The sequence below is a fragment of the Zea mays genome, chromosome 6 (assembly GCF_902167145.1).
Source record: "Zea mays cultivar B73 chromosome 6, Zm-B73-REFERENCE-NAM-5.0, whole genome shotgun sequence".
NCBI lineage: Eukaryota > Viridiplantae > Streptophyta > Magnoliopsida > Poales > Poaceae > Zea > Zea mays.
In genome coordinates, this window is record NC_050101.1 from 951,442 (window position 1) to 977,700 (window position 26,259).

Genomic DNA, 26,259 nt, shown 5'->3' on the forward strand with positions numbered 1-26,259 from the left:
GTCTTCATCCACTAGTTGTACTCTAATACCCTCTAGTGTGAATACAATGCCCACAATATCATAGAAACGTCATTTGAGGTTTAAAAGGTGATCTATTGTTTTGAATTCTTTATATTCCAACTTTTTAGCAACGGTATGGTGGAAAAAAGTTGTCTTACAACCTTAACCTATGTTTGGACTGTTCACTCACGCAATTTGGCTAAATTTTCCATAGTCTTTATTTTATTTTGAGAAACGATGTGGTATATTGATGTGTGGTGTTTTACTTGAGTGGACATAAACACAATCTAAGGATGCCATGAATAGACGAGATTATAGTTAACATATTATCACAAAAGGTCATTAGCTAGCCCACTAATGTCTTCATCCACTAGTTGTACTCTAATACCCTCTCGTGCGAATACAATGCCCTCAATATCATAGAAACACTATTTTTGTGTGGTGTTTTACTTGAGTGGACATAAACACCATCTAAGGATGCCATGAATAGACGGGATTATTGGAAACCAGGTATCACAAAAGGTCATTAGCTAGCCCAATAACGTCTTCATCCACTAGTTGTACTCTAATACCCTCTAGTGTGAATACAATGCCCACAATATCATAGAAACGTCAATTGAGGTTTAAAAGGTGATCTATTGTTTTGAATTCTTTATATTCCAACTTTTTAGCAACTGTATGGTGGAAAAAAGTTGTCTTACAACCTTAACCTATGTTTGGACAGTTCACTCACGCAATTTGGCTAAATTTTCCATAGTCTTTATTTTATTTTGAGAAACGATGTGGTATATTGATGTGTGGTGTTTTACTTGAGTGGACATAAACACAATCTAAGGATGCCATGAATAGACGAGATTATAGTTAACATATTATCACAAAAGGTCATTAGGTAGCCCACTAATGTCTTCATCCACTAGTTGTACTCTAATACCCTCTCGTGCGAATACAATGCCCTCAATATCATAGAAACACTATTTTTGTGTGGTGTTTTACTTAAGTGGACATAAACACCATCTAAGGATGCCATGAATAGACGGGATTATTGGAAAGCAGGTATCACAAAAGGTCATTAGCTAGCCCTATAACGTCTTCATCCACTAGTTGTACTCTAATACCCTCTAGTGTGAATACAATGCCCACAATATCATAGAAACGTCATTTGAGGTTTAAAAGGTGATCTATTGTTTTGAATTCTTTATATTCCAACTTTTTAGCAACTGTATGGTGGAAAAAGGTGTCTTACAACCTTAACCTATGTTTGGACAGTTCTCTCGTGCAATTTGGCTAAATTTCCCATGGTCTTTATTTTATTTTGAGAAACGATGTGGTATAATGATGTGCGATGTTTTACTTGAGTGGACATAAACACCATTTAGGTATGCCTTGAATAGAGGGGATTATTGGAAACCTGGTATCACAAAAGGTCATTAGCTAGCCCAATAACGTCTTCATCCACTAGTTGTACTCTAATACCCTCTAGTGTGAATACAATGCCCACAATATCATAGAAACGTCATTTGAGGTTTAAAAGGTGATCTATTGTTTTGAATTCTTTATATTCCAACTTTTTAGCAACTGTATGGTGGAAACCTGTTATCACAAAAGGTCATTAGCTAGCCCAATAACGTCTTCATCCACTAGTTGTACTCTAATACCCTCTCGTGCGAATACAATGCCCTCAATATCATAGAAACACTATTTTGGTGTGGTGTTTTACTTGAGTGGACATAAACACCATCTAAGGATGCCATGAATAGACGGGATTATTGGAAACCAGGTATCACAAAAGGTCATTAGCTAGCCCAATAACGTCTTCATCCACTAGTTGTACTCTAATACACTCTAGTGTGAATACAATGCCCACAATATCATAGAAACGTCATTTGAGGTTTAAAAGGTGATCTATTGTTTTGAATTCTTTATATTCCAACTTTTTAGCAACGGTATGGTGGAAAAAAGTTGTCTTACAACCTTAACCTATGTTTGGACTGTTCACTCACGCAATTTGGCTAAATTTTCCATAGTCTTTATTTTATTTTGAGAAACGATGTGGTATATTGATGTGTGGTGTTTTACTTGAGTGGACATAAACACAATCTAAGGATGCCATGAATAGACGAGATTATAGTTAACATATTATCACAAAAGGTCATTAGCTAGCCCACTAATGTCTTCATCCACTAGTTGTACTCTAATACCCTCTCGTGCGAATACAATGCCCTCAATATCATAGAAACACTATTTTTGTGTGGTGTTTTACTTGAGTGGACATAAACACCATCTAAGGATGCCATGAATAGACGGGATTATTGGAAAGCAGGTATCACAAAAGGTCATTAGCTAGCCCAATAACGTCTTCATCCACTAGTTGTACTCTAATACCCTCTAGTGTGAATACAATGCCCACAATATCATAGAAACGTCATTTGAGGTTTAAAAGGTGATCTATTGTTTTGAATTCTTTATATTCCAACTTTTTAGCAACTGTATGGTGGAAAAAGGTGTCTTACAACCTTAACCTATGTTTGGACAGTTCTCTCGTGCAATTTGGCTAAATTTCCCATGGTCTTTATTTTATTTTGAGAAACGATGTGGTATAATGATGTGCGATGTTTTACTTGAGTGGACATAAACACCATTTAGGTATGCCTTGAATAGAGGGGATTATTGGAAACCTGGTATCACAAAAGGTCATTAGCTAGCCCAATAACGTCTTCATCCACTAGTTGTACTCTAATACCCTCTAGTGTGAATACAATGCCCACAATATCATAGAAACGTCATTTGAGGTTTAAAAGGTGATCTATTGTTTTGAATTCTTTATATTCCAACTTTTTAGCAACTGTATGGTGGAAACCTGTTATCACAAAAGGTCATTAGTTAGCCCAATAACGTCTTCATCCACTAGTTGTACTCTAATACCCTCTCGTGCGAATACAATGCCCTCAATATCATAGAAACACTATTTTTGTGTGGTGTTTTACTTGAGTGGACATAAACACCATCTAAGGATGCCATGAATAGACGGGATTATTGGAAACCAGGTATCACAAAAGGTCATTAGCTAGCCCAATAACGTCTTCATCCACTAGTTGTACTCTAATACCCTCTAGTGTGAATACAATGCCCACAATATCATCGAAACGTCATTTGAGGTTTAAAAGTTGATCTATTGTTTTGAATTCTTTATATTCCAACTTTTTAGCAACTGTATGGTGGAAAAAAGTTGTCTTACAACCTTAACCTATGTTTGGACAGTTCACTCACGCAATTTGGCTAAATTTTCCATAGTCTTTATTTTATTTTGAGAAACGATGTGGTATATTGATGTGTGGTGTTTTACTTGAGTGGACATAAACACAATCTAAGGATGCCATGAATAGACGAGATTATAGTTAACATATTATCACAAAAGGTCATTAGCTAGCCCACTAATGTCTTCATCCACTAGTTGTACTCTAATACCCTCTCGTGCGAATACAATGCCCTCAATATCATAGAAACACTATTTTTGTGTGGTGTTTTACTTGAGTGGACATAAACACCATCTAAGGATGCCATGAATAGACGGGATTATTGGAAACCAGGTATCACAAAAGGTCATTAGCTAGCCCAATAACGTCTTCATCCACTAGTTGTACTCTAATACCCTCTAGTGTGAATACAATGCCCACAATATCATAGAAACGTCAATTGAGGTTTAAAAGGTGATCTATTGTTTTGAATTCTTTATATTCCAACTTTTTAGCAATTGTATGGTGGAAAAAAGTTGTCTTACAACCTTAACCTATGTTTGGACAGTTCACTCACGCAATTTGGCTAAATTTTCCATAGTCTTTATTTTATTTTGAGAAACGATGTGGTATATTGATGTGTGGTGTTTTACTTGAGTGGACATAAACACAATCTAAGGATGCCATGAATAGACGAGATTATAGTTAACATATTATCACAAAAGGTCATTAGGTAGCCCACTAATGTCTTCATCCACTAGTTGTACTCTAATACCCTCTCGTGCGAATACAATGCCCTCAATATCATAGAAACACTATTTTTGTGTGGTGTTTTACTTAAGTGGACATAAACACCATCTAAGGATGCCATGAATAGACGGGATTATTGGAAAGCAGGTATCACAAAAGGTCATTAGCTAGCCCTATAACGTCTTCATCCACTAGTTGTACTCTAATACCCTCTAGTGTGAATACAATGCCCACAATATCATAGAAACGTCATTTGAGGTTTAAAAGGTGATCTATTGTTTTGAATTCTTTATATTCCAACTTTTTAGCAACTGTATGGTGGAAAAAGGTGTCTTACAACCTTAACCTATGTTTGGACAGTTCTCTCGTGCAATTTGGCTAAATTTCCCATGGTCTTTATTTTATTTTGAGAAACGATGTGGTATAATGATGTGCGATGTTTTACTTGAGTGGACATAAACACCATTTAGGTATGCCTTGAATAGAGGGGATTATTGGAAACCTGGTATCACAAAAGGTCATTAGCTAGCCCAATAACGTCTTCATCCACTAGTTGTACTCTAATACCCTCTAGTGTGAATACAATGCCCACAATATCATAGAAACGTCATTTGAGGTTTAAAAGGTGATCTATTGTTTTGAATTCTTTATATTCCAACTTTTTAGCAACTGTATGGTGGAAACCTGTTATCACAAAAGGTCATTAGTTAGCCCAATAACGTCTTCATCCACTAGTTGTACTCTAATACCCTCTCGTGCGAATACAATGCCCTCAATATCATAGAAACACTATTTTTGTGTGGTGTTTTACTTGAGTGGACATAAACACCATCTAAGGATGCCATGAATAGACGGGATTATTGGAAACCAGGTATCACAAAAGGTCATTAGCTAGCCCAATAACGTCTTCATCCACTAGTTGTACTCTAATACCCTCTAGTGTGAATACAATGCCCACAATATCATCAAAACGTCATTTGAGGTTTAAAAGTTGATCTATTGTTTTGAATTCTTTATATTCCAACTTTTTAGCAACTGTATGGTGGAAAAAAGTTGTCTTACAACCTTAACCTATGTTTGGACAGTTCACTCACGCAATTTGGCTAAATTTTCCATAGTCTTTATTTTATTTTGAGAAACGATGTGGTATATTGATGTGTGGTGTTTTACTTGAGTGGACATAAACACAATCTAAGGATGCCATGAATAGACGAGATTATAGTTAACATATTATCACAAAAGGTCATTAGCTAGCCCACTAATGTCTTCATCCACTAGTTGTACTCTAATACCCTCTCGTGCGAATACAATGCCCTCAATATCATAGAAACACTATTTTTGTGTGGTGTTTTACTTGAGTGGACATAAACACCATCTAAGGATGCCATGAATAGACGGGATTATTGGAAACCAGGTATCACAAAAGGTCATTAGCTAGCCCAATAACGTCTTCATCCACTAGTTGTACTCTAATACCCTCTAGTGTGAATACAATGCCCACAATATCATAGAAACGTCAATTGAGGTTTAAAAGGTGATCTATTGTTTTGAATTCTTTATATTCCAACTTTTTAGCAACTGTATGGTGGAAAAAAGTTGTCTTACAACCTTAACCTATGTTTGGACAGTTCACTCACGCAATTTGGCTAAATTTTCCATAGTCTTTATTTTATTTTGAGAAACGATGTGGTATATTGATGTGTGGTGTTTTACTTGAGTGGACATAAACACAATCTAAGGATGCCATGAATAGACGAGATTATAGTTAACATATTATCACAAAAGGTCATTAGGTAGCCCACTAATGTCTTCATCCACTAGTTGTACTCTAATACCCTCTCGTGCGAATACAATGCCCTCAATATCATAGAAACACTATTTTTGTGTGGTGTTTTACTTAAGTGGACATAAACACCATCTAAGGATGCCATGAATAGACGGGATTATTGGAAAGCAGGTATCACAAAAGGTCATTAGCTAGCCCTATAACGTCTTCATCCACTAGTTGTACTCTAATACCCTCTAGTGTGAATACAATGCCCACAATATCATAGAAACGTCATTTGAGGTTTAAAAGGTGATCTATTGTTTTGAATTCTTTATATTCCAACTTTTTAGCAACTGTATGGTGGAAAAAGGTGTCTTACAACATTAACCTATGTTTGGACAGTTCTCTCGTGCAATTTGGCTAAATTTCCCATGGTCTTTATTTTATTTTGAGAAACGATGTGGTATAATGATGTGCGATGTTTTACTTGAGTGGACATAAACACCATTTAGGTATGCCTTGAATAGAGGGGATTATTGGAAACCTGGTATCACAAAAGGTCATTAGCTAGCCCAATAACGTCTTCATCCACTAGTTGTACTCTAATACCCTCTAGTGTGAATACAATGCCCACAATATCATAGAAACGTCATTTGAGGTTTAAAAGGTGATCTATTGTTTTGAATTCTTTATATTCCAACTTTTTAGCAATTGTATGGTGGAAACCTGTTATCACAAAAGGTCATTAGCTAGCCCAATAACGTCTTCATCCACTAGTTGTACTCTAATACCCTCTCGTGCGAATACAATGCCCTCAATATCATAGAAACACTATTTTTGTGTGGTGTTTTACTTGAGTGGACATAAACACCATCTAAGGATGCCATGAATAGACGGGATTATTGGAAACCAGGTATCACAAAAGGTCATTAGCTAGCCCAATAACGTCTTCATCCACTAGTTGTACTCTAATACACTCTAGTGTGAATACAATGCCCACAATATCATAGAAACGTCATTTGAGGTTTAAAAGGTGATCTATTGTTTTGAATTCTTTATATTCCAACTTTTTAGCAACGGTATGGTGGAAAAAAGTTGTCTTACAACCTTAACCTATGTTTGGACTGTTCACTCACGCAATTTGGCTAAATTTTCCATAGTCTTTATTTTATTTTGAGAAACGATGTGGTATATTGATGTGTGGTGTTTTACTTGAGTGGACATAAACACAATCTAAGGATGCCATGAATAGACGAGATTATAGTTAACATATTATCACAAAAGGTCATTAGCTAGCCCACTAATGTCTTCATCCACTAGTTGTACTCTAATACCCTCTCGTGCGAATACAATGCCCTCAATATCATAGAAACACTATTTTTGTGTGGTGTTTTACTTGAGTGGACATAAACACCATCTAAGGATGCCATGAATAGACGGGATTATTGGAAACCAGGTATCACAAAAGGTCATTAGCTAGCCCAATAACGTCTTCATCCACTAGTTGTACTCTAATACCCTCTAGTGTGAATACAATGCCCACAATATCATAGAAACGTCAATTGAGGTTTAAAAGGTGATCTATTGTTTTGAATTCTTTATATTCCAACTTTTTAGCAACTGTATGGTGGAAAAAAGTTGTCTTACAACCTTAACCTATGTTTGGATAGTTCACTCACGCAATTTGGCTAAATTTTCCATAGTCTTTATTTTATTTTGAGAAACGATGTGGTATATTGATGTGTGGTGTTTTACTTGAGTGGACATAAACACAATCTAAGGATCCCATGAATAGACGAGATTATAGTTAACATATTATCACAAAAGGTCATTAGGTAGCCCACTAATGTCTTCATCCACTAGTTGTACTCTAATACCCTCTCGTGCGAATACAATGCCCTCAATATCATAGAAACACTATTTTTGTGTGGTGTTTTACTTGAGTGGACATAAACACCATCTAAGGATGCCATGAATAGACGGGATTATTGGAAAGCAGGTATCACAAAAGGTCATTAGCTAGCCCAATAACGTCTTCATCCACTAGTTGTACTCTAATACCCTCTAGTGTGAATACAATGCCCACAATATCATAGAAACGTCATTTGAGGTTTAAAAGGTGATCTATTGTTTTGAATTCTTTATATTCCAACTTTTTAGCAACTGTATGGTGGAAAAAGGTGTCTTACAACCTTAACCTATGTTTGGACAGTTCTCTCGTGCAATTTGGCTAAATTTCCCATGGTCTTTATTTTATTTTGAGAAACGATGTGGTATAATGATGTGCGATGTTTTACTTGAGTGGACATAAACACCATTTAGGTATGCCTTGAATAGAGGGGATTATTGGAAACCTGGTATCACAAAAGGTCATTAGCTAGCCCAATAACGTCTTCATCCACTAGTTGTACTCTAATACCCTCTAGTGTGAATACAATGCCCACAATATCATAGAAACGTCATTTGAGGTTTAAAAGGTGATCTATTGTTTTGAATTCTTTATATTCCAACTTTTTAGCAACTGTATGGTGGAAACCTGTTATCACAAAAGGTCATTAGTTAGCCCAATAACGTCTTCATCCACTAGTTGTACTCTAATACCCTCTCGTGCGAATACAATGCCCTCAATATCATAGAAACACTATTTTTGTGTGGTGTTTTACTTGAGTGGACATAAACACCATCTAAGGATGCCATGAATAGACGGGATTATTGGAAACCAGGTATCACAAAAGGTCATTAGCTAGCCCAATAACGTCTTCATCCACTAGTTGTACTCTAATACCCTCTAGTGTGAATACAATGCCCACAATATCATCGAAACGTCATTTGAGGTTTAAAAGTTGATCTATTGTTTTGAATTCTTTATATTCCAACTTTTTAGCAACTGTATGGTGGAAAAAAGTTGTCTTACAACCTTAACCTATGTTTGGACAGTTCACTCACGCAATTTGGCTAAATTTTCCATAGTCTTTATTTTATTTTGAGAAACGATGTGGTATATTGATGTGTGGTGTTTTACTTGAGTGGACATAAACACAATCTAAGGATGCCATGAATAGACGGGATTATAGTTAACATATTATCACAAAGGTCATTAGCTAGCCCACTAATGTCTTCATCCACTAGTTGTACTCTAATACCCTCTCGTGCGAATACAATGCCCTCAATATCATAGAAACACTATTTTTGTGTGGTGTTTTACTTGAGTGGACATAAACACCATCTAAGGATGCCATGAATAGACGAGATTATTGGAAACCAGGTATCACAAAAGGTCATTAGCTAGCCCAATAACGTCTTCATCCACTAGTTGTACTCTAATACCCTCTAGTGTGAATACAATGCCCACAATATCATAGAAACGTCATTTGAGGTTTAAAAGGTGATCTATTGTTTTGAATTCTTTATATTCCAACTTTTTAGCAACTGTATGGTGGAAAAATGTGTCTTACAACCTTAACCTATGTTTGGACAGTTCTCTCGTGCAATTTGGCTAAATTTCCCATGGTCTTTATTTTATTTTGAGAAACGATGTGGTATAATGATATGCGATGTTTTACTTGAGTGGACATAAACACCATTTAGGTATGCCTTGAATAGAGGGGATTATTGGAAACCTGGTATCACAAAAGGTCATTAGCTAGCCCAATAACGTCTTCATCCACTAGTTATACTCTAATACCCTCTAGTGTGAATACAATACCCACAATATCATAGAAACGTCATTTGAGGTTTAAAAGGTGATCTATTGTTTTGAATTCTTTATATTCCAACTTCTTAGCAACTGTATGGTGGAAACCTGTTATCACAAAAGGTCATTAGCTAGCCCAATAACATCTTCATCCACTAGTTGTACTCTAATACCTTCTCGTGCGAATACAATGCCCTCAATATCATAGAAACACTATTTTTGTGTGGTGTTTTACTTGAGTGGACATAAACACCATCTAAGGATGCCATGAATAGATGGGATTATTGGAAACCAGGTATCACAAAAGGTCATTAGCTAGCCCAATAACGTCTTCATCCACTAGTTGTACTCTAATACCCTCTAGTGTGAATACAATGCCCACAATATCATAGAAACGTCATTTGAGGTTTAAAAGGTGATCTATTGTTTTGAATTCTTTATATTCCAACTTTTTAGCAACTGTATGGTGGAAAAAAGTTGTCTTACAACCTTAACCTATGTTTGGACAGTTCACTCACGCAATTTGGCTAAATTTTCCATAGTCTTTATTTTATTTTGAGAAACGATGTGGTATATTGATGTGTGGTGTTTTACTTGAGTGGACATAAACACAATCTAAGGATGCCATGAATAGACGGGATTATAGTTAACATATTATCACAAAAGGTCATTAGCTAGCCCACTAATGTCTTCATCCACTAGTTGTACTCTAATACCCTCTCGTGCGAATACAATACCCTCAATATCATAGAAACACTATTTTTTTGTGGTGTTTTACCTGACTGGACATAAACACCATCTAAGGATGCCATGAATAGACGGGATTATTGGAAACCAGGTATCACAAAAGGTCATTAGCTAGCCCAATAACGTCTTCATCCACTAGTTGTACTCTAATACCCTCTAGTGTGAATACAATGCCCACAATATCATAGAAACGTCATTTGAGGTTTAAAAGGTGATCTATTGTTTTGAATTCTTTATATTCCAACTTTTTAGCAACTGTATGGTGGAAAAAAGTTGTCTTACAACCTTAACCTATGTTTGGACAGTTCACTCACACAATTTGGCTAAATTTTCCATAGTCTTTATTTTATTTTGAGAAACGATGTGGTATATTGATGTGTGGTGTTTTACTTGAGTGGACATAAACACAATCTAAGGATGCCATGAATAGACGGGATTATAGTTAACATATTATCACAAAGGTCATTAGCTAGCCCACTAATGTCTTCATCCACTAGTTGTACTCTAATACCCTCTCGTGCGAATACAATGCCCTCAATATCATAGAAACACTATTTTTGTGTGGTGTTTTACTTGAGTGGACATAAACACCATCTAAGGATGCCATGAATAGACGAGATTATTGGAAACCAGGTATCACAAAAGGTCATTAGCTAGCCCAATAACGTCTTCATCCACTAGTTGTACTCTAATACCCTCTAGTGTGAATACAATGCCCACAATATCATAGAAACGTCATTTGAGGTTTAAAAGGTGATCTATTGTTTTGAATTCTTTATATTCCAACTTTTTAGCAACTGTATGGTGGAAAAATGTGTCTTACAACCTTAACCTATGTTTGGACAGTTCTCTCGTGCAATTTGGCTAAATTTCCCATGGTCTTTATTTTATTTTGAGAAACGATGTGGTATAATGATATGCGATGTTTTACTTGAGTGGACATAAACACCATTTAGGTATGCCTTGAATAGAGGGGATTATTGGAAACCTGGTATCACAAAAGGTCATTAGCTAGCCCAATAACGTCTTCATCCACTAGTTATACTCTAATACCCTCTAGTGTGAATACAATACCCACAATATCATAGAAACGTCATTATAGGTTTAAAAGGTGATCTATTGTTTTGAATTCTTTATATTCCAACTTCTTAGCAACTGTATGGTGGAAACCTGTTATCACAAAAGGTCATTAGCTAGCCCAATAACGTCTTCATCCACTAGTTGTACTCTAATACCTTCTCGTGCGAATACAATGCCCTCAATATCATAGAAACACTATTTTTGTGTGGTGTTTTACTTGAGTGGACATAAACACCATCTAAGGATGCCATGAATAGATGGGATTATTGGAAACCAGGTATCACAAAAGGTCATTAGCTAGCCCAATAACGTCTTCATCCACTAGTTGTACTCTAATACCCTCTAGTGTGAATACAATGCCCACAATATCATAGAAACGTCATTTGAGGTTTAAAAGGTGATCTATTGTTTTGAATTCTTTATATTCCAACTTTTTAGCAACTGTATGGTGGAAAAAAGTTGTCTTACAACCTTAACCTATGTTTGGACAGTTCACTCACGCAATTTGGCTAAATTTTCCATAGTCTTTATTTTATTTTGAGAAACGATGTGGTATATTGATGTGTGGTGTTTTACTTGAGTGGACATAAACACAATCTAAGGATGCCATGAATAGACGGGATTATAGTTAACATATTATCACAAAAGGTCATTAGCTAGCCCACTAATGTCTTCATCCACTAGTTGTACTCTAATACCCTCTCGTGCGAATACAATACCCTCAATATCATAGAAACACTATTTTTTTGTGGTGTTTTACCTGACTGGACATAAACACCATCTAAGGATGCCATGAATAGACGGGATTATTGGAAACCAGGTATCACAAAAGGTCATTAGCTAGCCCAATTACGTCTTCATCCACTAGTTGTACTCTAATACCCTCTAGTGTGAATACAATGCCCACAATATCATAGAAACGTCATTTGAGGTTTAAAAGGTGATCTATTGTTTTGAATTCTTTATATTCCAACTTTTTAGCAACTGTATGGTGGAAAAAGGTGTCTTACAACCTTAACCTATGTTTGGACAGTTCTCTCGTGCAATTTGGCTAAATTTCCCATGGTCTTTATTTTATTTTGAGAAACGATGTGGTATAATGATGTGCGATGTTTTACTTGAGTGGACATAAACACCATTTAGGTATGCCTTGAATAGAGGGGATTATTGGAAACCTGGTATCACAAAAGGTCATTAGCTAGCCCAATAACGTCTTCATCCACTAGTTATACTCTAATACCCTCTAGTGTGAATACAATGCCCACAATATCATAGAAACGTCATTTGAGGTTTAAAAGGTGATCTATTGTTTTGAATTCTTTATATTCCAACTTTTTAGCAACTGTATGGTGGAAACCTGTTATCACAAAAGGTCATTAGCTAGCCCAATAACGTCTTCATCCACTAGTTGTACTCTAATACCCTCTCGTGCGAATACAATGCCCTCAATATCATAGAAACACTATTTTTGTGTGGTGTTTTACTTGAGTGGACATAAACACCATCTAAGGATGCCATGAATAGACGGGATTATTGGAAACCAGGTATCACAAAAGGTCATTAGCTAGCCCAATAACGTCTTCATCCACTAGTTGTACTCTAATACCCTCTAGTGTGAATACAATGCCCACAATATCATAGAAACGTCATTTGAGGTTTAAAAGGTGATCTATTGTTTTGAATTCTTTATATTCCAACTTTTTAGCAACTGTATGGTGGAAAAAAGTTGTCTTACAACCTTAACCTATGTTTGGACAGTTCACTCACGCAATTTGGCTAAATTTTCCATAGTCTTTATTTTATTTTGAGAAACGATGTGGTATATTTATGTGTGGTGTTTTACTTGAGTGAACATAAACACAATCTAAGGATGCCATGAATAGACGGGATTATAGTTAACATATTATCACAAAAGGTCATTAGCTAGCCCACTAATGTCTTCATCCACTAGTTGTACTCTAATACCCTCTCGTGCGAATACAATGCCCTCAATATCATAGAAACACTATTTTTGTGTGGTGTTTTACTTGAGTGGACATAAACACCATCTAAGGATGCCATGAATAGACGAGATTATTGGAAACCAGGTATCACAAAAAGTCATTAGCTAGCCCAATAACGTCTTCATCTACTAGTTGTACTCTAATACCCTCTAGTGTGAATACAATGCCCACAATATCATAGAAACGTCATTTGAGGTTTAAAAGGTGATCTATTGTTTTGAATTTTTTATATTCCAACTTTTTAGCAACTGTATGGTGGAAAAAGGTGTCTTACAACCTTAACCTATGTTTGGACAGTTCTCTCGTGCAATTTGGCTAAATTTCCCATGGTCTTTATTTTATTTTGAGAAACGATGTGGTATAATGATGTGCGATGTTTTACTTGAGTGGACATTGACACCATCTAAGTATGCCATGAATAGACGGGATTATTGGAAACCTGGTATCACAAAAGGTCATTAGCTAGCCCAATAACGTCTTCATCCACTAGTTGTACTCTAATACCCTCTCGTGCGAATACAATGCCCTCAATATCATAGAAACACTATTTTTGTGTGGTGTTTTACTTGAGTGGACATAAACACAATCTAAGGATGCCATGAATAGACGGGATTATAGTTAACATATTATCACAAAAGGTCATTAGCTAGCCCACTAATGTCTTCATCCACTAGTTGTACTCTAATACCCTCTCGTGCAAATACAATGCCCTCAATATCATAGAAACACTATTTTTGTGTGGTGTTTTACTTGAGTGGACATAAACACCATCTAAGGATGCCATGAATAGACGGGATTATTGGAAACCAGGTATCACAAAAGGTCATTAGCTAGCCCAATAACGTCTTCATCCACTAGTTGTACTCTAATACCCTCTAGTGTGAATACAATGCCCACAATATCATAGAAACGTCATTTGAGGTTTAAAAGGTGATCTATTGTTTTGAATTCTTTATATTCCAACTTTTTAGCAACTGTATGGTGGAAAAAGGTGTCTTACAACCTTAACCTATGTTTGGACAGTTTTCTCGTGCAATTTGGCTAAATTTCCCATGGTCTTTATTTTATTTTGAGAAACGATGTGGTATATTGATGTGTGGTGTTTTACTTGAGTGGACATAAACACCATTTAGGTATGCCTTGAATAGAGGGGATTATTGGAAACCTGGTATCACAAAAGGTCATTAGCTAGCCCAATAACGTCTTCATCCACTAGTTATACTCTAATACCCTCTAGTGTGAATACAATGCCCACAATATCATAGAAACGTCATTTGAGGTTTAAAAGGTGATCTATTGTTTTGAATTCTTTATATTCCAACTTTTTAGCAACTGTATGGTGGAAACCTGTTATCACAAAAGGTCATTAGCTAGCCCAATAACGTCTTAATCCACTAGTTGTACTCTAATACCCTCTAGTGTGAATACAATGCCCACAATATCATAGAAACGTCATTTGAGGTTTAAAAGGTGATCTATTGTTTTGAATTCTTTATATTCCAACTTTTTAGCAACTGTATGTTGGAAAAAGGAGTCTTACAACCTTAACCTATGTTTGGACAGTTCTCTCGTGCAATTTGGCTAAATTTCCCATGGTCTTTATTTTATTTTGAGAAACGATGTGGTATAATGATGTGCGATGTTTTACTTGAGTGGACATAAACACCATTTAGGTATGCCTTGAATAGAGGGGATTATTGGAAACCTGGTATCACAAAAGGTCATTAGCTAGCCCAATAACGTCTTCATCCACTAGTTATACTCTAATACCCTCTAGTGTGAATACAATGCCCACAATATCATAGAAACGTCATTTGAGGTTTAAAAGGTGATCTATTGTTTTGAATTCTTTATATTCCAACTTTTTAGCAACTGTATGGTGGAAACCTGTTATCACAAAAGTTCATTAGCTAGCCCAATAATGTCTTCATCCATTAGTTGTACTCTAATACCCTCTCGTGCGAATACAATGCCCTCAATATCATAGAAACACTATTTTTGTGTGGTGTTTTACTTGAGTGGACATAAACACCATCTAAGGATGCCATGAATAGACTGGATTATTGGAAACCAGGTATCACAAAAGGTCATTAGCTAGCCCAATAACGTCTTCATCCACTAGTTGTACTCTAATACCCTCTAGTGTGAATACAATGCCCACAATATCATAGAAACGTCATTTGAGGTTTAAAAGGTGATCTATTGTTTTGAATTCTTTATATTCCAACTTTTTAGCAACTGTATGGTGGAAACCTGTTATCACAAAAGGTCATTAGCTAGCCCAATAACGTCTTAATCCACTAGTTGTACTCTAATACCCTCTAGTGTGAATACAATGCCCACAATATCATAGAAACGTCATTTGAGGTTTAAAAGGTGATCTATTGTTTTGAATTCTTTATATTCCAACTTTTTAGCAACTGTATGGTGGAAAAAGGAGTCTTACAACCTTAACCTATGTTTGGACAGTTCTCTCGTGCAATTTGGCTAAATTTCCCGTGGTCTTTATTTTATTTTGAGAAACGATGTGGTATAATGATGTGCGATGTTTTACTTGAGTGGACATAAACACCATTTAGGTATGCCTTGAATAGAGGGGATTATTGGAAACCTGGTATCACAAAAGGTCATTAGCTAGCCCAATAACATCTTCATCCACTAGTTATACTCTAATACCCTCTAGTGTGAATACAATGCCCACAATATCATAGAAACGTCATTTGAGGTTTAAAAGGTGATCTATTGTTTTGAATTCTTTATATTCCAACTTTTTAGCAACTGTATGGTGGAAACCTGTTATCACAAAAGGTCATTAGCTAGCCCAATAACGTCTTAATCCACTAGTTGTACTCTAATACCCTCTAGTGTGAATACAATGCCCACAATATCATAGAAACGTCATTTGAGGTTTAAAAGGTGATCTATTGTTTTGAATTCTTTATATTCCAACTTTTTAGCAACTGTATGGTGGAAAAAGGAGTCTTACAACCTTAACCTATGTTTGGACAGTTCTCTCGTGCAATTTGGCTAAATTTCCCATGGTCTTTATTTTATTTTGAGAAACGATGTGGTATAATGATGTGCGATGTTTTACTTGAGTGGACATAAACACCATTTAGGTATGCCTTGAATAGAGGGGATTATTGGAAACCTGGTATCACAAAAGGTCATTAGCTAGCCCAATAACGTCTTCATCCACTAGTTATACTCTAATACCCTCTAGTGTGAATACAATGCCCACAATATCATAGAAACGTCATTTGAGGTTTAAAAGGTGATCTATTGTTTTGAATTCTTTATATTCCAACTTTTTAGCAACTGTATGGTGGAAACCTGTTATCACAAAAGGTCATTAGCTAGCCCAATAACGTCTTAATCCACTAGTTGTACTCTAATACCCTCTAGTGTGAATACAATGCCCACAATATCATAGAAACGTCATTTGAGGTTTAAAAGGTGATCTATTGTTTTGAATTCTTTATATTCCAACTTTTTAGCAACTGTATGGTGGAAAAAGGAGTCTTACAACCTTAACCTATGTTTGGACAGTTCTCTCGTGCAATTTGGCTAAATTTCCCATGGTCTTTATTTTATTTTGAGAAACGATGTGGTATAATGATGTGCGATGTTTTACTTGAGTGGACATAAACACCATTTAGGTATGCCTTGAATAGAGGGGATTATTGGAAACCTGGTATCACAAAAGGTCATTAGCTAGCCCAATAACGTCTTCATCCACTAGTTATACTCTAATACCCTCTAGTGTGAATACAATGCCCACAATATCATAGAAACGTCATTTGAGGTTTAAAAGGTGATCTATTGTTTTGAATTCTTTATATTCCAACTTTTTAGCAACTGTATGGTGGAAACCTGTTATCACAAAAGTTCATTAGCTAGCCCAATAACGTCTTCATCCATTAGTTGTACTCTAATACCCTCTCGTGCGAATACAATGCCCTCAATATCATAGAAACACTATTTTTGTGTGGTGTTTTACTTGAGTGGACATAAACACCATCTAAGGATGCCATGAATAGACTGGATTATTGGAAACCAGGTATCACAAAAGGTCATTAGCTAGCCCAATAACGTCTTCATCCACTAGTTGTACTCTAATACCCTCTAGTGTGAATACAATGCCCACAATATCATAGAAACGTCATTTGAGGTTTAAAAGGTGATCTATTGTTTTGAATTCTTTATATTCCAACTTTTTAGCAACTGTATGGTGGAAAAAAGTTGTCTTACAACCTTAACCTATGTTTGGACAGTTCACTCACGCAATTTGGCTAAATTTTCCATAGTCTTTATTTTATTTTGAGAAACGATGTGGTATATTGATGTGTGGTGTTTTACTTGAGTGGACATAAACACAATCTAAGGATGCCATGAATAGACGGGATTATAGTTAACATATTATCACAAAAGGTCATTAGCTAGCCCACTAATGTCTTCATCCACTAGTTGTACTCTAATACCCTCTCGTGCGAATACAATGCCCTCAATATCATAGAAACACTATTTTTGTGTGGTGTTTTACTTGAGTGGACATAAACACCATCTAAGGATGCCATGAATAGACGGGATTATTGGAAACCAGGTATCACAAAAGGTCATTAGCTAGCCCAATAACGTCTCCATCCACTAGTTGTACTCTAATACCCTCTAGTGTGAATACAATGCCCACAATATCATAGAAACGTCATTTGAGGTTTAGAAGGTGATCTATTGTTTTGAATTCTTTATATTCCAACTTTTTAGCAACTGTATGGTGGAAAAAGGTGTCTTACAACCTTAACCTATGTTTGGACAGTTCTCTCGTGCAATTTGGCTAAATTTCCCATGGTCTTTATTTTATTTTGAGAAACGATGTGGTATAATGATGTGCGATGTTTTACTTGAGTGGACATAAACACCATTTAGGTATGCCTTGAATACAGGGGATTATTGGAAACCTGGTATCACAAAAGGTCATTAGCTAGCCCAATAACGTCTTCATCCACTAGTTATACTCTAATACCCTCTAGTGTGAATACAATGCCCACAATATCATAGAAACGTCATTTGAGGTTTAAAAGGTGATCTATTGTTTTGAATTCTTTATATTCCAACTTTTTAGCAATTGTATGGTGGAAACCTGTTATCACAAAAGGTCATTAGCTAGCCCAATAACGTCTTCATCCACTAGTTGTACTCTAATACCCTCTCGTGCGAATACAATGCCCTCAATATCATAGAAACACTATTTTTGTGTGGTGTTTTACTTGAGTGGACATAAACACCATCTAAGGATGCCATGAATAGACGGCATTATAGGAAACCAGGTATCACAAAAGGTCATTAGCTAGCCCAATAACGTCTTCATCCACTAGTTGTACTCTAATACCCTCTAGTGTGAATACAATGCCCACAATATCATAGAAACGTCATTTGAGGTTTAAAAGGTGATCTATTGTTTTGAATTCTTTATATTCCAACTTTTTAGCAACTGTATGGTGGAAAAAAGTTGTCTTACAACCTTAACCTATGTTTGGACAGTTCACTCACGCAATTTGGCTAAATTTTCCATAGTCTTTATTTTATTTTGAGAAACGATGTGGTATATTGATGTGTGGTGTTTTACTTTAGTGGACATAAACACAATCTAAGGATGCCATGAATAGACGGGATTATAGTTAACATATTATCACAAAAGGTCATTAGCTAGCCCACGAATGTCTTCATCCACTAGTTGTACTCTAATAACCTCTCGTGCGAATACAATGCCCTCAATATCATAGAAACACTATTTTAGTGTGGTGTTTTACTTGAGTGGACATAAACACCATCTAAGGATGCCATGAATAGATGGGATTATTGGAAACCAGGTATCACAAAAGGTCATTAGCTAGCCCAATAACGTCTTCATCCACTAGTTGTACTCTAATACCCTCTAGTGTGAATACAATGCCCACAATATCATAGAAACGTCATTTGAGGTTTAAAAGGTGATCTATTGTTTTGAATTCTTTATATTCCAAATTTTTAGCAACTGTATGGTGGAAAAAAGTTGTCTTACAACCTTAACCTATGTTTGGACAGTTCACTCACGCAATTTGGCTAAATTTTCCATAGTCTTTATTTTATTTTGAGAAACGATGTGGTATATTGATGTGTTGTGTTTTGCTTGAGTGGACATAAACACAATCTAAGGATGCCATGAATAGACGGGATTATAGTTAACATATTATCACAAAAGGTCATTAGCTAGCCCACTAATGTCTTCATCCAATAGTTGTACTCTAATACCCTCTCGTGCGAATACAATGCCCTCAATATCATAGAAACACTATTTTTGTGTGGTGTTTTACTTGAGTGGACATAAACACCATCTAAGGATGCCATGAATAGACGGGATTATTGGAAGCCAGGTATCACAAAAGGTCATTAGCTAGCCCAATAACGTCTTCATCCACTAGTTGTACTCTAATACCCTTTAGTGTGAATACAATGCCCACAATATCATAGAAACGTCATTTGAGGTTTAAAAGGTGATCTATTGTTTTGAATTCTTTATATTCCAACTTTTTAGCAACTGTATGGTGGAAAAAAGTTGTCTTACATCCTTAACATATGTTTGGACAGTTCACTCACGCAATTTGGCTAAATTTTCCATAGTCTTTATTTTATTTTGAGAAACGATGTGGTATATTGATGTGTGGTGTTTTACTTGAGTGGACATAAACACAATCTAAGGATGCCATGAATAGACGGGATTATAGTTAACATATTATCACAAAAGGTCATTAGCTAGCCCACTAATGTCTTCATCCACTAGTTGTACTCTAATACCCTCTCGTGCGAATACAATGCCCTCAATATCATAGAAACACTATATTTGTGTGGTGTTTTACTTGAGTGGACATAAACACCATCTAAGGATGCCATGAATAGACGGGATTATTGGAAACCAGGTATCACAAAAGGTCATTAGCTAGCCCAATAACGTCTTCATCCACTAGTTGTACTCTAATACCCTCTAGTGTGAATACAATGCCCACAATATCATAGAAACGTCATTTGAGGTTTAAAAGGTGATCTATTGTTTTGAATTCTTTATATTCCAACTTTTTAGCAACTGTATGGTGGAAACCTGTTATCACAAAAGGTCATTAGCTAGCCCAATAACGTCTTCATCCACTAGTTGTACTCTAATACCCTCTCGTGCGAATACAATGCCCTCAATATCATAGAAACACTATTTTTGTGTGGTGTTTTACTTGAGTGGACATAAACACCATCTAAGGATGCCATGAATAGACGGGATTATTGGAAACCAGGTATCACAAAAGGTCATTAGCTAGCCCAATAACGTCTTCATCCACTAGTTGTACTCTAATACCCTCTAGTGTGAATACAATGCCCACAATATCATAGAAACGTCATTTGAGGTTTAAAAGGTGATCTATTGTTTTGAATTCTTTATATTCCAACTTTTTAGCAACTGTATGGTGGAAAAAAGTTGTCTTACAACCTTAACCTATGTTTGGACAGTTCACTCACGCAATTTGGCTAAATTTTCCATAGTCTTTATTTTATTTTGAGAAACGATGTGGTATATTGATGTGTTGTGTTTTACTTGAGTGGACATAAACACAATCTAAGGATGCCATGAATAGACGGGATTATAGTTAACATATTATCACAAAAGGTCATTAGCTAGCCCACTAATGTCTTCATCCACTAGTTGTACTCTAATACCCTCTCGTGCGAATACAATGCCCTCAATATCATAGAAACACTATTTTTGTGTGGTGTTTTACTTGAGTGGACATAAACACCATCTAAGGATGCCATGAATAGACGGGATTATTGGAAACCAGGTATCACAAAAGGTCATTAGCTAGCCCAATAACGTCTTCATCCACTATTTGTACTCTAATACCCTTTAGTGTGAATACAATGCCCACAATATCATAGAAACGTCATTTGAGGTTTAAAAGGTGATCTATTGTTTTGAATTCTTTATATTCCAACTTTTTAGCAACTGTATGGTGGAAAAAAGTTGTCTTACAACCTTAACATATGTTTGGACAGTTCATGTTGGGGACTTGTTCTCAAATGCTATAATTTAAGAACAAGGCAACACAAAAAATGTTAAACGTTAAAGTCCTTCGTTCTTCGGAGCATTATTTCCCTTGAGATATAATGCTCTTCGGACGAAGGTTATGAAGGACACACCTTCATCAACACAACATATAATAATGAAGAAGGAATTATATGGAATATAACATACACAATTATGTATAATTATCAACTCATTTCTATATTATTATTATGGAAACATAGAAATGATATCAAATTACAAATGTACCTTCGGCTTGAAAGAAGGTAAAAATACAAGCGTGACGCAAAAGTAAATGCCAAGTCAGCGTGAACAGTACGGGGCACTGTTCACCTATTTATAGGCACGGGACATAGCTCATATAAAATTACACCCATGCCCTTTACATTTGGTAGTAATTCTATAGTAATCCACCGAGGTCTGAATAGCCTTTTCATCTTTAAGTCGGTTTCCTTTTCTGCTATTACGCCGAAGCTTTCCTGCTCACAGCTTCGGTGCTGTGTCGACCTTCGTATTCTTTGAGCTTCTCCCACTGTGGTACCGATTCGAGTCCGAAGATACCTGTTCACACATTATACTCCAGAAACATCGTTAAATCATGTTTTTTAGGACCTTCGGAAGCCGAAGGCCCCCAACAGTAGCCCCTCGCAATATTAATTTGTTAGATTAATAAATTTAAATTGCGACATGGACGAAGGCCTTAAGCCGAAGGTCCAAAAAAACACCTTTCCTTTGCTAGAATAGCAACATTCAATGACAAGCGAGGTTTTCCAATTTTCAATGCACTGGGCGTATAAATAAGAGCATACCACGAGCTCACTTGATACGCTTTCTTGTCATCTGCTCTTGCTTACTCAATTTTTAGCTCTTGCGCACCAACACTTGCTTGGCCTTTTAAGTTTTTAAGCTTCGACTTTGAAAACAGTTTTTTAGCATTTTCGAAGATGTCTGAAGACAAAAAGGCTGCTATCAAGATGAAGGTGAGTCTCTCTGAAGAGAAAAACCTGGGGTTTCTTGAAGCAATGTCGAAAACCAACACAGAAAAGATCACCAAAGAGATTTTGGAAGGTTTGTCTGAAGATACTGATGACAGCGACAGTTATGATGCGGATAGCGGTGATGAAGACTCCGAAGATCGCCCTTGGCGACCAAGCCACGCAGTTTTCGGCAAATCAAGTATCAAAGAAAATCATCTTGTCAACATGAGGGGAAGATATTTCCGGGACTTGTCCATTGTGAGGGCCGACGAAGGAGAAAAGACTTGTCCGACCCCTGAGGAAAATGAAGTCGTAGTGTTCCGAAGCTTTTTGAAAGCTGGATTACGATTTCCCCTGAGCAGCTTTTTCGTAGAGGTGCTGAAAATATTTGAAATCTATCTTCACCAACTTACCCCCGAAGCAATCATAAGGATGAATATCTTCGTGTGGGCCGTGAGAAGCCAAGGTTTGGAACCTGATGCGAAAAGTTTCTGCAACATACACGAATTGTTATACGAGACAAAACCCTGGGGTAAGGAGCAATATCATAATAATTTCGGCTGCTACAGTTTCGTCTCTCGGTCTGGGTCAAGCTGTCCTGTGCCAACCTTTCGGAAGAGATGGCCCGGCGACTGGATGACAGAATGGTTTTATGTGAAGAATGACCTGAAAACACGGGAAGATATTAAAGGTATAATTATGTGCCCTATTTGGCAACGCTTCGGCCTACGGAGGCCGAAGGTTGAAATGAATGAAGCTGCCGAAGAATGCCAAAGAGCCTTCGGAGTTGTTTGCTCTTTTATTGGAACGAGGGATCTGGTCCAAGAGCATATTGCCTTCAGAGTATGGCCGCTCGCGGAAAAATGGGAAATGCCGCAAGAGACCATAAAAGAGGCTGATGAAGGTGGACTTATCAGACTGAAGTATACTTTCAAGTTCGGAGATAAATTCGTTGAGCCAGATGATGACTGGCTAAAAAGCATTGAAAATTTAAGTGATGAACTACTTGGGGTTTATTCAAAGGCCGAAGATACTGCATTGTCAGCAGCCTTCGGAGGCCGGAAAAAAGAAAAGACTGAACCGAGTGTTTGACGCAATTGGGTTCGTGTACCCCGACTACCACTACCCAGCGCGGGGCCAAAAAAGAAAAAGCGCAACTTCTGCTCAGGAAACTGCCTCAGCCGCTCCCAGCGAGCCAACGCCGAAGAGACAAAGGGTAAAGGTTCTTACATACCGGCCACGCTACATTGAACCAGCTACAGTTCCTGAGTTCGCCGGCGAAACCTCTTCGGCCACCAAAATTAAAGAACCAACTTCAGTGCTGAAGATCGAAGAAAAAGCTGAAGCACCCTCAGCAGAGAAAGCAGAAAAACCGAGAACTGAGGGAACGAAAATATTGGAAATTTTGAGTCCTTCAGCAAGTGTTGAGACAATAAAGAACCAAAAGGGCCCAGCGGTGACTCCGAAAAGAAAAAAGAATGGTCAATGTGCTAGATGTTCTGGAGACAATTAAGTCCTCAAGCACAACTCCGAAGAAGACTGTTGAAACTTCCGAAGCGGAAACTGAAATTTTTGATACTAAAGCTCCAAAGCAACAAACTGAGGCTGAAGCTGGGCCTTCAGAGCCCACGAAGGTAAAATCATTGGAAGCCGAGGAAGAAAAAATGACGGAGCCAATTCTTGTTGAAGAAATCAGTGTTGTTGCCCCCGAAGCATCCCCCAAAGTCCTTGATTATATTGTTCGACATGCTTCGGGGAAAAAGTTGTCTGAACAAGAAAAGCAAGAGGCCCAGTTTTATGCCCAAAAACTGAAATATCCAAAGGGGGCATTGATATTCAACGGCAGCGGAGAAGAAGACTTCTTGTATTGTCTCCCTGACAGCAAGGAGATTTCTGTCTGTCGGGAGATGAGCAAGAGCTTCGGATTCCCAACACTAGAAGACGGGCTTTCGGTGTTGTCGAAAAACGAGCTGGCCGACAGCTTGGCGTACAATAGCTTAAAGGTACACAAAAAAAAAGAGATCTTCGTATTTTTTCTTGAGACCAAAATTTTTCGTTTGCTTAAATTTATTGACGCACACACATTTTTCATTGCAGGGCCTTATACTTAGCAATGCCCTCAGGGCCCAAAAAGATGCCGAAGACGAAGGGTGTGTTATGGCCCTGAGCAACCTTCGTTCCGAAGTAATTGAACTAAGGAACGAAGGTCTCGAAAAAGATAAAATATTACATTCGTTGATAAATAGAATAAAAGAAGACGAAGCTACTTTTAAAGGTCAAGCTGAGGCTCAGAAGCGTGAAATTGAAGATCTTCGAAAACAACTAGCCAGAGCTAAAGAGGAACGCATACTTGAAGAAACGAAGCGAGAACTTAGCGACCAATGGGCAAATCATTTAGAAGTTACTGTTGAAGAGCTTCGTTCGTCGAAGAAAAGATGCTATGACAAATCTATGGAGTGCGTTAAGAAAATAAAAGCTAGCTTCACCAGCGTTGGCGCATTCTCGAGCGAAGAAAACTTTACAAGAGGCAACCCTGAAGGTCCCATCGAATGGATTAATCACGAAGCTGAGGCCTTTGAGGAAATTTTAAATAGCCGCGGAGACATATGTGCTTTTTCGGGTGCCAGGGGAATTGCCACCATTTTGGAGAGAAAGGGCTGTGAGCATATAAAGATTTTAGCACAGTCCGAAGCTACTTTGTCCTTCGAAGATGCAAAAGATCCTTCAGCCGAAGCTAGCATGGTTGGTGGAAAATTTTTCACCGATATCTGGGACAATGGTGGCCGAGAAATGGCCCGAGAAATTATCCAGAAAAGTGAAAAAGGCATCCATGACGCTAGAAAAGTAGTAGAGGCTGTTGAGAAAACCGCAGAGCCCGAAGGGCAAATAGGTATTAACTAATGGTTTTTATTGCGTTATAATTTTTGATTTTAAACTTCGTTCGCAATTTGTAATAGCAATGTAGCCGTATCCTGTCCTCCCTCAGATCCTACTAAAGCGCCCCCAGGCCCTCAGCCGAAAGATGACGATGAAATTAAAAAGATGGCTGAAGCTATCATGGATCAAGTTGTCAATCAACTCCTGAACGAAGCTGCGGAAGTAGTGCTTAGGGAAGACTAGGTGCTATTGTAAAAACATCTGAAATGTAATATGTGTAATATCTTGTAACCCTGAATGTAATATACTTGTTTTTTATGGTTCAATTCTTTACGATGCATGAAATTTACATACATACCGTTTTTGAGTCTTTGACGAAAAAACACCTTCCCTTCTTTTCATGCTTCGTGAAGAAGAATTTTCATTTATCACAACTATATCCATAGTGTTCTGATGAAGAATATCCAAGCTTCGTGAAAATATTTTCCGAAGCTACACTCCGAAGATCAATATTGTATCTCCTTGTGACTTAGCATGATTTTCCCTTTTTCAAAGCATTCTTCCGAAGATCAATATTGTGTCCCCTTCTTGTATATGCAGCATGATGTATGATGCTTATGCTATGCGAAATGATATGATGATGTTATGCTATGTAAAATGGTATTTATTCCGAAGATACACGCACATCCCTGCAATAAAACACATAATCTTTTTAAATCAGCGTTGACTTTTCGATGTAAGCCTCCCTTAGGAGCTTCTTCGCCTTTTACTTCAGCGGAATCAGCGTTTATTTTTCGCTGTAAGCCTCCCTTAGGAGCTTCTTCGCCTTTTACTTTCGGCGGTATTCGCGTTGACTTTTCGCGCTTCGCCTTTTACTTAGGCGGTATCAGCGTTTATTTTTCGCTGTAAGCTCTGCATTCCCTTTGGAATGACTTTTGAGCAGAAAACTTACACTGCGCTCCCTCTGGAACGGCTTTTTGTAACTTCAGCAAACTTACTCTGCGTTCCTTGGAACGACTTTTT